This window comes from Lagopus muta, chromosome 4 (assembly GCF_023343835.1).
Source record: "Lagopus muta isolate bLagMut1 chromosome 4, bLagMut1 primary, whole genome shotgun sequence".
NCBI classification, from domain to species: domain Eukaryota; kingdom Metazoa; phylum Chordata; class Aves; order Galliformes; family Phasianidae; genus Lagopus; species Lagopus muta.
In genome coordinates, this window is record NC_064436.1 from 14,786,145 (window position 1) to 14,801,689 (window position 15,545).

At 63.3% G+C, this 15,545-nt stretch overlaps 1 protein-coding gene and 1 long non-coding RNA gene across 11 annotated transcripts in view; both read right to left on the reverse strand.

The window, feature by feature from the left end:
- LOC125692143 (UPF0462 protein C4orf33-like) overlaps positions 1–15,545 on the reverse strand; it is a 169,983-nt gene that overhangs the window by 141,217 nt on the left and 13,221 nt on the right. The window lies entirely within an intron of this gene.
- On the reverse strand, positions 6,090–14,221 carry LOC125692148 (uncharacterized). Of its 4 annotated transcripts, none has more exons than XR_007376491.1 (4): positions 14,007–14,221; positions 12,839–12,911; positions 11,500–12,644; positions 6,090–6,176 (listed from the first exon to the last, which is right to left on the reverse strand). It is a non-coding gene; the product is annotated as an uncharacterized LOC125692148 (long non-coding RNA). The 4 variants fall into 4 exon arrangements; XR_007376490.1 differs by lacking the exon at positions 6,090–6,176 and adding an exon at positions 7,217–7,949; XR_007376489.1 differs by lacking the exon at positions 6,090–6,176 and adding an exon at positions 8,990–9,722.

Here is a 15,545-nt window from a genome sequence, read left to right on the forward strand (position 1 = left end):
GGGCACGCGCAGCCCTGCCTACAGGACGGTACCCCCCACACCCCACCCTCCCCAGGAAGCCCCGCGGAGCACGAGGCTCCCGCCAACGCCTGAGTTACAGGCTGGCCCGCCCGGCAGCAGCACAACATCACCAACCTCTTGCCTTTGGGAACCCCGCCAGCAACCTCGACCCACCGACTGGGGAGGTCACCGCACACACAAGCAGCACCTCAACCTGCACCCTCTGACGGGACAGGGAGGGGTCATTCCCACCAGCTGGATGACTAGAGCAGCCGGCTGCAATGCCGCAGCCTCCCCGCACCTGATTACAGGGCGGGCGGGAGGGCTGCTCGGGGGACAGAGGGCTCCGCAGCTTGGGACACACGCCCCGACTACGGGGCTGTCACACCGCCAGCGGAGCAGGCGCCCACTAAAGGACTGGCCCAAGCCCTGGCTACAGGGCGGCCTCGGCCACTGAACTACCACGTGGCTCTGATCTATGCTAAATAATTTAGAGGAAGACAGGACACTTGCTGCGCTCACGGGACTGAGAGGGAACACCCCTTTTGCGGCCTGCACCACAGTCCTCCATTCCCCCCAGGGAAGTCGAAGCTAAGCTGCAGCCATCTTTGTAGGGGCCTAAAGGGAAAGTTCAGTCGCTCTGTCACTCCACAAACACAAACAAGGAAAGGAAGGGCAACGCACACACAGGCGCAACTTTCCAGAAGGGAAGGACAACGCAGCGCAGCCAAACCCTGGGAATAAACCCACAACCGCGGGCAACAGACAAGAGCCTGTGACCTGTCCCTAGCCTGCACGGAGGCCGCAGACCTCAACGTGCCAAGGGGCTTCCCAGCTAAAGCCAAAGGCCAGATGCCGCAACGCGCACCCCGAGTACGGGGCCGTCGCATTGACAGGCCACCACCAGGCAACGATGCCGAGGGGCCGGAGGAGGAAGAGGGGCGGGGAAACGGCACTACCCTGCTTACAGGGCGGCCTCGGGGTCCGGCGAGCTCCGTTTCCCACTCAGGTGCGGAGAGGTGGCTCTCGCCCTGCGTTACAGGGGGCCACGCTCCCCAGGCAGCCAAAGGAGCAGCAAGGCAAAAGCCCAACTACAGCAAAAGCAAAGACCCGAGCCCTGCTTACAGGGAGGTCGCCCAGCACAAAGCCGGCCAAGGCGCCGGCAACGCTCAAACTCAAATGGGACTAAATGTGACTGCAGCCCCGCTAACGGGACAAGTGCTTTGCCCAGAGTGCCTCTCCTTCCCCCCCGCGTCTGCACGCTTCCGCATCCTCTTCTCGCTTGCATCCTTGCTTGCTTGCTCGCTCCTGCCTCCCGCGTCCCCATGCCGCCTCTTCTTCTTTCTTCGGCTGCAGCTCCTGAAACATCAGCGGGGACACCGTTACAGCTGCACAGCAGCAAGCCCCCCACACGAAGGAAAAAAGAAACCCAACATCACAATGCAACTCAGCACGCCCCCACCCAGCCAAGGAAGGCCTTGCATCCCCCCTCCCCAGTTCATCCCACCAAAAACTACTTTGAGCAGCTTTCCTCACCTCACTGGCGCACGGCGCGCTTCCAGCCGGTGCTGCGAGGGATCACAGAGGCGGGCACACTGGGCAAATGGAGCTGGGCACACACGCATAGCAGCGGCCAAAGAGTCAGCTTCCCTGATTACAGGGGACCCCCGCCACTGCCTCCATTGCAAAGGGCCTGGGACTGCGGGGCACTGGCGCTCCCCGGCTTACAGGGCAGCCCCCATCCCTACCGGCCGCGGGAGGCTCCTTCTCTCCCAGTCCGGGGGCACCTCGACCCGCACCCCGCTAACGGGGCGGTCACCCCACACAGGCTGCCAGCTGAGCACAAGCGCTCGCGCACCCAGACCCTGATTACAGGCGGGTGGACGACACCCCTGGAGCCACAGAGCTCGGTTTCCCCCCCAGCGGCGGGAGCGACTCTCAGCTGCCAGGCAGCGGGGCGGCACGGCCAAATGCCGCGGTGGGGACCCCAGCCCTGATTCCGGGCAGGGCGCAAGCCCAAGCCCACGTCTCGCAGTCCCGTGCCTCTGAAAGGCCGGGGCCACATTCCCGCCTGAGTACAGGGGGTCTCTCTGAACGCAGCTCACCAAGCACTCACGGGGGGCACGCGCAGCCCTGCCTACAGGACGGTACCCCCCACACCCCACCCTCCCCAGGAAGCCCCGCGGAGCACGAGGCTCCCGCCAACGCCTGAGTTACAGGCTGGCCCGCCCGGCAGCAGCACAACATCACCAACCTCTTGCCTTTGGGAACCCCGCCAGCAACCTCGACCCACCGACTGGGGAGGTCACCGCACACACAAGCAGCACCTCAACCTGCACCCTCTGACGGGACAGGGAGGGGTCATTCCCACCAGCTGGATGACTAGAGCAGCCGGCTGCAATGCCGCAGCCTCCCCGCACCTGATTACAGGGCGGGCGGGAGGGCTGCTCGGGGGACAGAGGGCTCCGCAGCTTGGGACACACGCCCCGACTACGGGGCTGTCACACCGCCAGCGGAGCAGGCGCCCACTAAAGGACTGGCCCAAGCCCTGGCTACAGGGCGGCCTCGGCCACTGAACTACCACGTGGCTCTGATCTATGCTAAATAATTTAGAGGAAGACAGGACACTTGCTGCGCTCACGGGACTGAGAGGGAACACCCCTTTTGCGGCCTGCACCACAGTCCTCCATTCCCCCCAGGGAAGTCGAAGCTAAGCTGCAGCCATCTTTGTAGGGGCCTAAAGGGAAAGTTCAGTCGCTCTGTCACTCCACAAACACAAACAAGGAAAGGAAGGGCAATGCACACACAGGCGCAACTTTCCAGAAGGGAAGGACAACGCAGCGCAGCCAAACCCTGGGAATAAACCCACAACCGCGGGCAACAGACAAGAGCCTGTGACCTGTCCCTAGCCTGCACGGAGGCCGCAGACCTCAACGTGCCAAGGGGCTTCCCAGCTAAAGCCAAAGGCCAGATGCCGCAACGCGCACCCCGAGTACGGGGCCGTCGCATTGACAGGCCACCACCAGGCAACGATGCCGAGGGGCCGGAGGAGGAAGAGGGGCGGGGAAACGGCACTACCCTGCTTACAGGGCGGCCTCGGGGTCCGGCGAGCTCCGTTTCCCACTCAGGTGCGGAGAGGTGGCTCTCGCCCTGCGTTACAGGGGGCCACGCTCCCCAGGCAGCCAAAGGAGCAGCAAGGCAAAAGCCCAACTACAGCAAAAGCAAAGACCCGAGCCCTGCTTACAGGGAGGTCGCCCAGCACAAAGCCGGCCAAGGCGCCGGCAACGCTCAAACTCAAATGGGACTAAATGTGACTGCAGCCCCGCTAACGGGACAAGTGCTTTGCCCAGAGTGCCTCTCCTTCCCCCCCGCGTCTGCACGCTTCCGCATCCTCTTCTCGCTTGCATCCTTGCTTGCTTGCTCGCTCCTGCCTCCCGCGTCCCCACGCCGCCTCTTCTTCTTTCTTCGGCTGCAGCTCCTGAAACATCAGCGGGGACACCGTTACAGCTGCACAGCAGCAAGCCCCCCACACGAAGGAAAAAAGAAACCCAACATCACAATGCAACTCAGCACGCCCCCACCCAGCCAAGGAAGGCCTTGCATCCCCCCTCCCCAGTTCATCCCACCAAAAACTACTTTGAGCAGCTTTCCTCACCTCACTGGCGCACGGCGCGCTTCCAGCCGGTGCTGCGAGGGATCACAGAGGCGGGCACACTGGGCAAATGGAGCTGGGCACACACGCATAGCAGCGGCCAAAGAGTCAGCTTCCCTGATTACAGGGGACCCCCGCCACTGCCTCCATTGCAAAGGGCCTGGGACTGCGGGGCACTGGCGCTCCCCGGCTTACAGGGCAGCCCCCATCCCTACCGGCCGCGGGAGGCTCCTTCTCTCCCAGTCCGGGGGCACCTCGACCCGCACCCCGCTAACGGGGCGGTCACCCCACACAGGCTGCCAGCTGAGCACAAGCGCTCACGCACCCAGACCCTGATTACAGGCGGGTGGACGACACCCCTGGAGCCACAGAGCTCGGTTTCCCCCCCAGCGGCGGGAGCGACTCTCAGCTGCCAGGCAGCGGGGCGGCACGGCCAAATGCCGCGGTGGGGACCCCAGCCCTGATTCCGGGCAGGGCGCAAGCCCAAGCCCACGTCTCGCAGCCCCGTGCCTCTGAAAGGCCGGGGCCACATTCCCGCCTGAGTACAGGGGGTCTCTCTGAACGCAGCTCACCAAGCACTCACGGGGGGCACGCGCAGCCCTGCCTACAGGACGGTACCCCCCACACCCCACCCTCCCCAGGAAGCCCCGCGGAGCACGAGGCTCCCGCCAACGCCTGAGTTACAGGCTGGCCCGCCCGGCAGCAGCACAACATCACCAACCTCTTGCCTTTGGGAACCCCGCCAGCAACCTCGACCCACCGACTGGGGAGGTCACCGCACACACAAGCAGCACCTCAACCTGCACCCTCTGACGGGACAGGGAGGGGTCATTCCCACCAGCTGGATGACTAGAGCAGCCGGCTGCAATGCCGCAGCCTCCCCGCACCTGATTACAGGGCGGGCGGGAGGGCTGCTCGGGGGACAGAGGGCTCCGCAGCTTGGGACACACGCCCCGACTACGGGGCTGTCACACCGCCAGCGGAGCAGGCGCCAACTAAAGGACAGCCAAGATCTTGTGACCTGTCCCTAGCCTGCACGGAGGCCGCAGACCTCAACGTGCCAAGGGGCTTCCCAGCTAAAGCCAAAGGCCAGATGCCGCAACGCGCACCCCGAGTACGGGGCCGTCGCATTGACAGGCCACCACCAGGCAACGATGCCGAGGGGCCGGAGGAGGAAGAGGGGCGGGGAAACGGCACTACCCTGCTTACAGGGCGGCCTCGGGGTCCGGCGAGCTCCGTTTCCCACTCAGGTGCGGAGAGGTGGCTCTCGCCCTGCGTTACAGGGGGCCACGCTCCCCAGGCAGCCAAAGGAGCAGCAAGGCAAAAGCCCAACTACAGCAAAAGCAAAGACCCGAGCCCTGCTTACAGGGAGGTCGCCCAGCACAAAGCCGGCCAAGGCGCCGGCAACGCTCAAACTCAAATGGGACTAAATGTGACTGCAGCCCCGCTAACGGGACAAGTGCTTTGCCCAGAGTGCCTCTCCTTCCCCCCCGCGTCTGCACGCTTCCGCATCCTCTTCTCGCTTGCATCCTTGCTTGCTTGCTCGCTCCTGCCTCCCGCGTCCCCACGCCGCCTCTTCTTCTTTCTTCGGCTGCAGCTCCTGAAACATCAGCGGGGACACCGTTACAGCTGCACAGCAGCAAGCCCCCCACACGAAGGAAAAAAGAAACCCAACATCACAATGCAACTCAGCACGCCCCCACCCAGCCAAGGAAGGCCTTGCATCCCCCCTCCCCAGTTCATCCCACCAAAAACTACTTTGAGCAGCTTTCCTCACCTCACTGGCGCACGGCGCGCTTCCAGCCGGTGCTGCGAGGGATCACAGAGGCGGGCACACTGGGCAAATGGAGCTGGGCACACACGCATAGCAGCGGCCAAAGAGTCAGCTTCCCTGATTACAGGGGACCCCCGCCACTGCCTCCATTGCAAAGGGCCTGGGACTGCGGGGCACTGGCGCTCCCCGGCTTACAGGGCAGCCCCCATCCCTACCGGCCGCGGGAGGCTCCTTCTCTCCCAGTCCGGGGGCACCTCGACCCGCACCCCGCTAACGGGGCGGTCACCCCACACAGGCTGCCAGCTGAGCACAAGCGCTCGCGCACCCAGACCCTGATTACAGGCGGGTGGACGACACCCCTGGAGCCACAGAGCTCGGTTTCCCCCCCAGCGGCGGGAGCGACTCTCAGCTGCCAGGCAGCGGGGCGGCACGGCCAAATGCCGCGGTGGGGACCCCAGCCCTGATTCCGGGCAGGGCGCAAGCCCAAGCCCACGTCTCGCAGCCCCGTGCCTCTGAAAGGCCGGGGCCACATTCCCGCCTGAGTACAGGGGGTCTCTCTGAACGCAGCTCACCAAGCACTCACGGGGGGCACGCGCAGCCCTGCCTACAGGACGGTACCCCCCACACCCCACCCTCCCCAGGAAGCCCCGCGGAGCACGAGGCTCCCGCCAACGCCTGAGTTACAGGCTGGCCCGCCCGGCAGCAGCACAACATCACCAACCTCTTGCCTTTGGGAACCCCGCCAGCAACCTCGACCCACCGAGTGGGGAGGTCACCGCACACACAAGCAGCACCTCAACCTGCACCCTCTGACGGGACAGGGAGGGGTCATTCCCACCAGCTGGATGACTAGAGCAGCCGGCTGCAATGCCGCAGCCTCCCCGCACCTGATTACAGGGCGGGCGGGAGGGCTGCTCGGGGGACAGAGGGCTCCGCAGCTTGGGACACACGCCCCGACTACGGGGCTGTCACACCGCCAGCGGAGCAGGCGCCAACTAAAGGACAGCCAAGATCTTGTGACCTGTCCCTAGCCTGCACGGAGGCCGCAGACCTCAACGTGCCAAGGGGCTTCCCAGCTAAAGCCAAAGGCCAGATGCCGCAACGCGCACCCCGAGTACGGGGCCGTCACATTGACAGGCCACCACCAGGCAACGATGCCGAGGGGCCGGAGGAGGAAGAGGGGCGGGGAAACGGCACTACCCTGCTTACAGGGCGGCCTCGGGGTCCGGCGAGCTCCGTTTCCCACTCAGGTGCGGAGAGGTGGCTCTCGCCCTGCGTTACAGGGGGCCACGCTCCCCAGGCAGCCAAAGGAGCAGCAAGGCAAAAGCCCAACTACAGCAAAAGCAAAGACCCGAGCCCTGCTTACAGGGAGGTCGCCCAGCACAAAGCCGGCCAAGGCGCCGGCAACGCTCAAACTCAAATGGGACTAAATGTGACTGCAGCCCCGCTAACGGGACAAGTGCTTTGCCCAGAGTGCCTCTCCTTCCCCCCCGCGTCTGCACGCTTCCGCATCCTCTTCTCGCTTGCATCCTTGCTTGCTTGCTCGCTCCTGCCTCCCGCGTCCCCATGCCGCCTCTTCTTCTTTCTTCGGCTGCAGCTCCTGAAACATCAGCGGGGACACCGTTACAGCTGCACAGCAGCAAGCCCCCCACACGAAGGAAAAAAGAAACCCAACATCACAATGCAACTCAGCACGCCCCCACCCAGCCAAGGAAGGCCTTGCATCCCCCCTCCCCAGTTCATCCCACCAAAAACTACTTTGAGCAGCTTTCCTCACCTCACTGGCGCACGGCGCGCTTCCAGCCGGTGCTGCGAGGGATCACAGAGGCGGGCACACTGGGCAAATGGAGCTGGGCACACACGCATAGCAGCGGCCAAAGAGTCAGCTTCCCTGATTACAGGGGACCCCCGCCACTGCCTCCATTGCAAAGGGCCTGGGACTGCGGGGCACTGGCGCTCCCCGGCTTACAGGGCAGCCCCCATCCCTACCGGCCGCGGGAGGCTCCTTCTCTCCCAGTCCGGGGGCACCTCGACCCGCACCCCGCTAACGGGGCGGTCACCCCACACAGGCTGCCAGCTGAGCACAAGCGCTCGCGCACCCAGACCCTGATTACAGGCGGGTGGACGACACCCCTGGAGCCACAGAGCTCGGTTTCCCCCCCAGCGGCGGGAGCGACTCTCAGCTGCCAGGCAGCGGGGCGGCACGGCCAAATGCCGCGGTGGGGACCCCAGCCCTGATTCCGGGCAGGGCGCAAGCCCAAGCCCACGTCTCGCAGCCCCGTGCCTCTGAAAGGCCGGGGCCACATTCCCGCCTGAGTACAGGGGGTCTCTCTGAATGCAGCTCACCAAGCACTCACGGGGGGCACACGCAGCCCTGCCTACAGGACGGTACCCCCACACCCCACCCTCCCCAGGAAGCCCCGCGGAGCACGAGGCTCCCGCCAACGCCTGAGTTACAGGCTGGCCCGCCCGGCAGCAGCACAACATCACCAACCTCTTGCCTTTGGGAACCCCGCCAGCAACCTCGACCCACCGAGTGGGGAGGTCACCGCACACACAAGCAGCACCTCAACCTGCACCCTCTGACGGGACAGGGAGGGGTCATTCCCACCAGCTGGATGACTAGAGCAGCCGGCTGCAATGCCGCAGCCTCCCCGCACCTGATTACAGGGCGGGCGGGAGGGCTGCTCGGGGGACAGAGGGCTCCGCAGCTTGGGACACACGCCCCGACTACGGGGCTGTCACACCGCCAGCGGAGCAGGCGCCCACTAAAGGACAGCCAAGATCTTGTGACCTGTCCCTAGCCTGCACGGAGGCCGCAGACCTCAACGTGCCAAGGGGCTTCCCAGCTAAAGCCAAAGGCCAGATGCCGCAACGCGCACCCCGAGTACGGGGCCGTCACATTGACAGGCCACCACCAGGCAACGATGCCGAGGGGCCGGAGGAGGAAGAGGGGCGGGGAAAAGGCACTCCCCTGCTTACAGGGCGGCCTCGGGGTCCGGCGAGCTCCGTTTCCCACTCAGGTGCGGAGAGGTGGCTCTCGCCCTGCGTTACAGGGGGCCACGCTCCCCAGGCAGCCAAAGGAGCAGCAAGGCAAAAGCCCAACTACAGCAAAAGCAAAGACCCGAGCCCTGCTTACAGGGAGGTCGCCCAGCACAAAGCCGGCCAAGGCGCCGGCAACGCTCAAACTCAAATGGGACTAAATGTGACTGCAGCCCCGCTAACGGGACAAGTGCTTTGCCCAGAGTGCCTCTCCTTCCCCCCCGCGTCTGCACGCTTCCGCATCCTCTTCTCGCTTGCATCCTTGCTTGCTTGCTCGCTCCTGCCTCCCGCGTCCCCACGCCGCCTCTTCTTCTTTCTTCGGCTGCAGCTCCTGAAACATCAGCGGGGACACCGTTACAGCTGCACAGCAGCAAGCCCCCCACACGAAGGAAAAAAGAAACCCAACATCACAATGCAACTCAGCACGCCCCCACCCAGCCAAGGAAGGCCTTGCATCCCCCCTCCCCAGTTCATCCCACCAAAAACTACTTTGAGCAGCTTTCCTCACCTCACTGGCGCACGGCGCGCTTCCAGCCGGTGCTGCGAGGGATCACAGAGGCGGGCACACTGGGCAAATGGAGCTGGGCACACACGCATAGCAGCGGCCAAAGAGTCAGCTTCCCTGATTACAGGGGACCCCCGCCACTGCCTCCATTGCAAAGGGCCTGGGACTGCGGGGCACTGGCGCTCCCCGGCTTACAGGGCAGCCCCCATCCCTACCGGCCGCGGGAGGCTCCTTCTCTCCCAGTCCGGGGGCACCTCGACCCGCACCCCGCTAACGGGGCGGTCACCCCACACAGGCTGCCAGCTGAGCACAAGCGCTCGCGCACCCAGACCCTGATTACAGGCGGGTGGACGACACCCCTGGAGCCACAGAGCTCGGTTTCCCCCCCAGCGGCGGGAGCGACTCTCAGCTGCCAGGCAGCGGGGCGGCACGGCCAAATGCCGCGGTGGGGACCCCAGCCCTGATTCCGGGCAGGGCGCAAGCCCAAGCCCACGTCTCGCAGCCCCGTGCCTCTGAAAGGCCGGGGCCACATTCCCGCCTGAGTACAGGGGGTCTCTCTGAACGCAGCTCACCAAGCACTCACGGGGGGCACGCGCAGCCCTGCCTACAGGACGGTACCCCCACACCCCACCCTCCCCAGGAAGCCCCGCGGAGCACGAGGCTCCCGCCAACGCCTGAGTTACAGGCTGGCCCGCCCGGCAGCAGCACAACATCACCAACCTCTTGCCTTTGGGAACCCCGCCAGCAACCTCGACCCACCGAGTGGGGAGGTCACCGCACACACAAGCAGCACCTCAACCTGCACCCTCTGACGGGACAGGGAGGGGTCATTCCCACCAGCTGGATGACTAGAGCAGCCGGCTGCAATGCCGCAGCCTCCCCGCACCTGATTACAGGGCGGGCGGGAGGGCTGCTCGGGGGACAGAGGGCTCCGCAGCTTGGGACACACGCCCCGACTACGGGGCTGTCACACCGCCAGCGGAGCAGGCGCCCACTAAAGGACAGCCAAGATCTTGTGACCTGTCCCTAGCCTGCACGGAGGCCGCAGACCTCAACGTGCCAAGGGGCTTCCCAGCTAAAGCCAAAGGCCAGATGCCGCAACGCGCACCCCGAGTACGGGGCCGTCGCATTGACAGGCCACCACCAGGCAACGATGCCGAGGGGCCGGAGGAGGAAGAGGGGCGGGGAAACGGCACTACCCTGCTTACAGGGCGGCCTCGGGGTCCGGCGAGCTCCGTTTCCCACTCAGGTGCGGAGAGGTGGCTCTCGCCCTGCGTTACAGGGGGCCACGCTCCCCAGGCAGCCAAAGGAGCAGCAAGGCAAAAGCCCAACTACAGCAAAAGCAAAGACCCGAGCCCTGCTTACAGGGAGGTCGCCCAGCACAAAGCCGGCCAAGGCGCCGGCAACGCTCAAACTCAAATGGGACTAAATGTGACTGCAGCCCCGCTAACGGGACAAGTGCTTTGCCCAGAGTGCCTCTCCTTCCCCCCCGCGTCTGCACGCTTCCGCATCCTCTTCTCGCTTGCATCCTTGCTTGCTTGCTCGCTCCTGCCTCCCGCGTCCCCACGCCGCCTCTTCTTCTTTCTTCGGCTGCAGCTCCTGAAACATCAGCGGGGACACCGTTACAGCTGCACAGCAGCAAGCCCCCCACACGAAGGAAAAAAGAAACCAACCCAACATCGCAGAGGAACTCAGCACGCCCCCACCCAGCCAAGGAAGGCCTTGCATCCCCCCTCCCCAGTTCATCCCACCAAAAACTACTTTGAGCAGCTTTCCTCACCTCACTGGCGCACGGCGCGCTTCCAGCCGGTGCTGCGAGGGATCACAGAGGCGGGCACACTGGGCAAATGGAGCTGGGCACACACGCATAGCAGCGGCCAAAGAGTCAGCTTCCCTGATTACAGGGGACCCCCGCCACTGCCTCCATTGCAAAGGGCCTGGGACTGCGGGGCACTGGCGCTCCCCGGCTTACAGGGCAGCCCCCATCCCTACCGGCCGCGGGAGGCTCCTTCTCTCCCAGTCCGGGGGCACCTCGACCCGCACCCCGCTAACGGGGCGGTCACCCCACACAGGCTGCCAGCTGAGCACAAGCGCTCGCGCACCCAGACCCTGATTACAGGCGGGTGGACGACACCCCTGGAGCCACAGAGCTCGGTTTCCCCCCCAGCGGCGGGAGCGACTCTCAGCTGCCAGGCAGCGGGGCGGCACGGCCAAATGCCGCGGTGGGGACCCCAGCCCTGATTCCGGGCAGGGCGCAAGCCCAAGCCCACGTCTCGCAGCCCCGTGCCTCTGAAAGGCCGGGGCCACATTCCCGCCTGAGTACAGGGGGTCTCTCTGAACGCAGCTCACCAAGCACTCACGGGGGGCACGCGCAGCCCTGCCTACAGGACGGTACCCCCACACCCCACCCTCCCCAGGAAGCCCCGCGGAGCACGAGGCTCCCGCCAACGCCTGAGTTACAGGCTGGCCCGCCCGGCAGCAGCACAACATCACCAACCTCTCGCCTTTGGGAACCCCGCCAGCAACCTCGACCCACCGACTGGGGAGGTCACCGCACACACAAGCAGCACCTCAACCTGCACCCTCTGACGGGACAGGGAGGGGTCACTCCCACCAGCTGGAAGGCTAGAGCAGCCGGCTGCAATGCCGCAGCCTCCCCGCACCTGATTACAGGGCGGGCGGGAGGGCTGCTCGGGGGACAGAGGGCTCCGCAGCTTGGGACACACGCCCCGACTACGGGGCTGTCACACCGCCAGCGGAGCAGGCGCCCACTAAAGGACTGGCCCAAGCCCTGGCTACAGGGCGGCCTCGGCCACTGAACTGCCACGTGGCTCTGATCTATGCTAAATAATTTAGAGGAAGACAGGACACTCGCTGCGCTCGCGGGACTGAGAGGGAACACCCCTTTTGCGGCCTGCACCAAAGTCCTCCATTCCCCCCTGGGAAGCCGAAGCTAGGCTGCAGCGATTTTTGTGGGAGCCTAAAGGGAAAGCTCAGTCGCTCAGTCACACCACAGTCACAAACATGGAAAGGAAGGGGAACACACGCACACAGATGCAACTTTCCAGAAGGGAAGGACAACGCAGCGCAGCCAAACCCTGGGAATAAACCCACAACCGCGGGCAACAGACAAGAGCCTGTGACCTGTCCCTAGCCTGCACGGAGGCCGCAGACCTCAACGTGCCAAGGGGCTTCCCAGCTAAAGCCAAAGGCCAGATGCCGCAACGCGCACCCCGAGTACGGGGCCGTCGCATTGACAGGCCACCACCAGGCAACGATGCCGAGGGGCCGGAGGAGGAAGAGGGGCGGGGAAAAGGCACTACCCTGCTTACAGGGCGGCCTCGGGGTCCGGCGAGCTCCGTTTCCCACTCAGGTGCGGAGAGGTGGCTCTCGCCCTGCGTTACAGGGGGCCACGCTCCCCAGGCAGCCAAAGGAGCAGCAAGGCAAAAGCCCAACTACAGCAAAAGCAAAGACCCGAGCCCTGCTTACAGGGAGGTCGCCCAGCACAAAGCCGGCCAAGGCGCCGGCAACGCTCAAACTCAAATGGGACTAAATGTGACTGCAGCCCCGCTAACGGGACAAGTGCTTTGCCCAGAGTGCCTCTCCTTCCCCCCCGCGTCTGCACGCTTCCACATCCTCCTCTTGCTTGCTCCTGCCTCCTGCAGCAGCTCCTGAAACATCAGCGAGGACACCATTAGACCTCCAGAGCAGCCAGCTCACCACTGGAAGGAAAAGGGAAACCCAACATCACAGAGGAACTCAGCACGCCACCACCCAGCCAAGGAAGATCTTCCCTCCCTCCACCCTGCTCCCTCTGGCACCAGCTGTTCATTCCAAAAAAGCTTGTTAGAGTAGCTTTTCTCACCTCTCTGGCACACGGCGCGCTTCCAGCCGGTGCTGCGGGGGATCACAGAGTTGGGCAGACTGGCCAAGTTTATCTGGCAATACAAATAGCAGCAGCCCAAGAGTCAGTTGCCCTGCTTACTGCAGACCCCCAGTCTCTAACTTTATTGGAAATACAACAGCTTTTATCATATTAATTGGTCTGCGTAAATGCAACCATTGTGCCATCTTGGCACTTCTGAATTGTCAATCTTTTCCATCTGCTCAGCAGGTTCTTTGGCATCGTGTTTCTCTCCTCTTGTGCTTGATTTGAGATTCCTGCTGCTATAAATTCATCTCATTTCTCATTCACCAGTTCATAGCCATCAGTGGTGTGAAGTTACAAGGGAATTTTCAGCTTATAACATCTACTGCCATGAATTATCTTAAAGTAGAATACAAAACGTGGTGCTGAATGCTAAATTTTTCTCTTAGCATCCACCCGTTTTGCTGCTGCAGAGCTTCTTTAACTCACTTCTATAATTAAACACCACAACACCGCTTTACTCCTTCCCCTTCTCATCAGGAATGCACTTCTCGTGTCCTCCCCCATTTCCACCACGCCATTACAAAGCAGAGAGTAAAAGCCACGCACTTCAACACTGTACGCGATAGCACTCATTGTTTTATTATTGCTGCTCGCCGCTGCCTCAGTGCGTCTTCTTCCACGTGGCAACTCGCCCCGCTCGTCGCGCCTGCGCCCCTCGTCTGAGAGCGCGCTCAGAGCTGCCTGCACTCGGTGCCGGCTGGACAGCCCGACTCTGTCCGCCTGCCAGCGGAGCTTAAGACGCGGCTCCAGCCCCGGCTCCTTCCCGCCACCGGAGCCCCACAGGCGGCTCCAGCCCCGGCTCCTTCCCGCCACCGAAGCCCCACAGGCGGCTCCAGCACCGACTCCGCCCGCCCGCCCGCCCGCCATCGATGCCCACGCGGCGGTCCCGGCTTCGGTTGCCATCCGTCGGAGCCCGCTAGCGGCGGCAGCGGCGGCGTCCCCTACCCCGCCTCGACCCGGCCCCCCGCCTCGACCCGGCCCCCCGCCTCGACCCGGCCCCCCGCCTCGACCCGGCCCCCCGCCTCGACCCGGCCCCCCGCCTCGACCCGGCCCCCCCGCACCCCGCGCCGCCCCGCTCCGCCTTGCCTCGCATCCTCCGTACCCTGGCCCCGCCGCTCCTCAACTCTGGAGACCGCTTGCCGTCGTCGCCGCCTTTCCCTCACGGCACGCCGCTTCTTCTCACGCGCTGTGGAGAACGTCTGACTCACCTTCCCGCGCGCGCACCTTTTATAGCTGTCCCTTCAGCCCGCCAGCCAATAGGAGCCCCGAACGCCGCTGTCGCTTCCCGCGCTTTTCTTCCCGCCGCCCTCTCTCCGTCCCCCTCGACGTTCCCGCCCTTTCTTCCTAACGGCTGCCGCCCCGGGGTCACCTGAAGGTCACGGCCCCGCTCACAGGTGTCGCCGCCCGGCCCCTCAGGGCAGCGCCGCCCCCACAGGTGATCTCAGCTCACAGCCCGGCACCTGGCGGAGCTGGCTGTGCAACTCGTGCCTTCCATTTCAGCGTTGCTTTTAACAGTCATGTACACATTAGGCAGTTCTTCCTGACTTACAGATCCCCACCAACTTCATTTAAAACTACTTCTATATCTTTTTAAGGAATTCTTCCCTGTCACCCCTCCCATCTGCCCCTACAGCACAAACCCCTTCTGAGCTCCAACATGTGTTTACCAAGGGAAACAAGGCAGCAGCTGTTCGCAGGATGCCATTGATGTGTCAGCTCAGGACACTCTCTCTTTGCAAAGCTGCTTCTATTTTGTACCTCATTCACACACCGGGGCTGAAATGCTCACCTGATGGCTGCGCTCTGCAGCCTTTGCTCAGCTCCCTTCCTTCTGCCCCCAGCTGCGTGCTTTCTCACTGTAGCAGTGCTACAAACAAGGACTATGGAAGAGACCAACAGTGGATACAGAGTATATGTGGCCCCCACTGAAGCCGAAACAGCGTGTAGCAGCAGCAGCAATGCCTCAGCTGGGAGCCACGTACATAACAGCTGAACTTTCTGTGCATTTGTGCAATAAGTGGTAAAGGAAGGCTTGCACCAGAGAGCATTTCACCAGAGCAACATCACTGTGCATAAAGAAACACTGAAGACGTTTACTTTTCCTCTTCCCCGTTTACTGCCGTTGAGATAATTTCTGGAGGGCAGTCTTGCAAAGTAAAAAGCTGAGTGAAGGAAGCATTCAGTCCTCAGCCCGTTCGCTGTTCTGCATCACAAGGGTCCCATGGTCCCGTATCAATTAGTAACAGAGCCACATTTCACTCGGTCTTCCTGTTGGGTCCCTTTTTGGGTCACAGCTTCTTCCCTGACAGGGACACCTGCTCAACAACAAGCATGAGCTGCAGAAGAAACTGCTGCATCTGTCTGGAGCTGCACTGCATGCTGTGTTTATGTACAGGCCTCTCTCTAGGGCCAAATGAGAGGCTGCTTAACCCTTCTGAATAAGGGTCAAGCTGCACTGAAGGCTGCAAGCACCCTGGGGTCAATGGCAGCTACCCAAACTGTTAGAAGCCTCTGGTGATTCCCTTAGCCCAAAGCCCTTTTTGGTTCCCCCTTACCTTGATCTTATCTAGCATTAAGGCCAAAAATTACAGAAACTTCCTTGACAATTTATCCCACAGCTTACCTGTTTACAGAAAAAAGA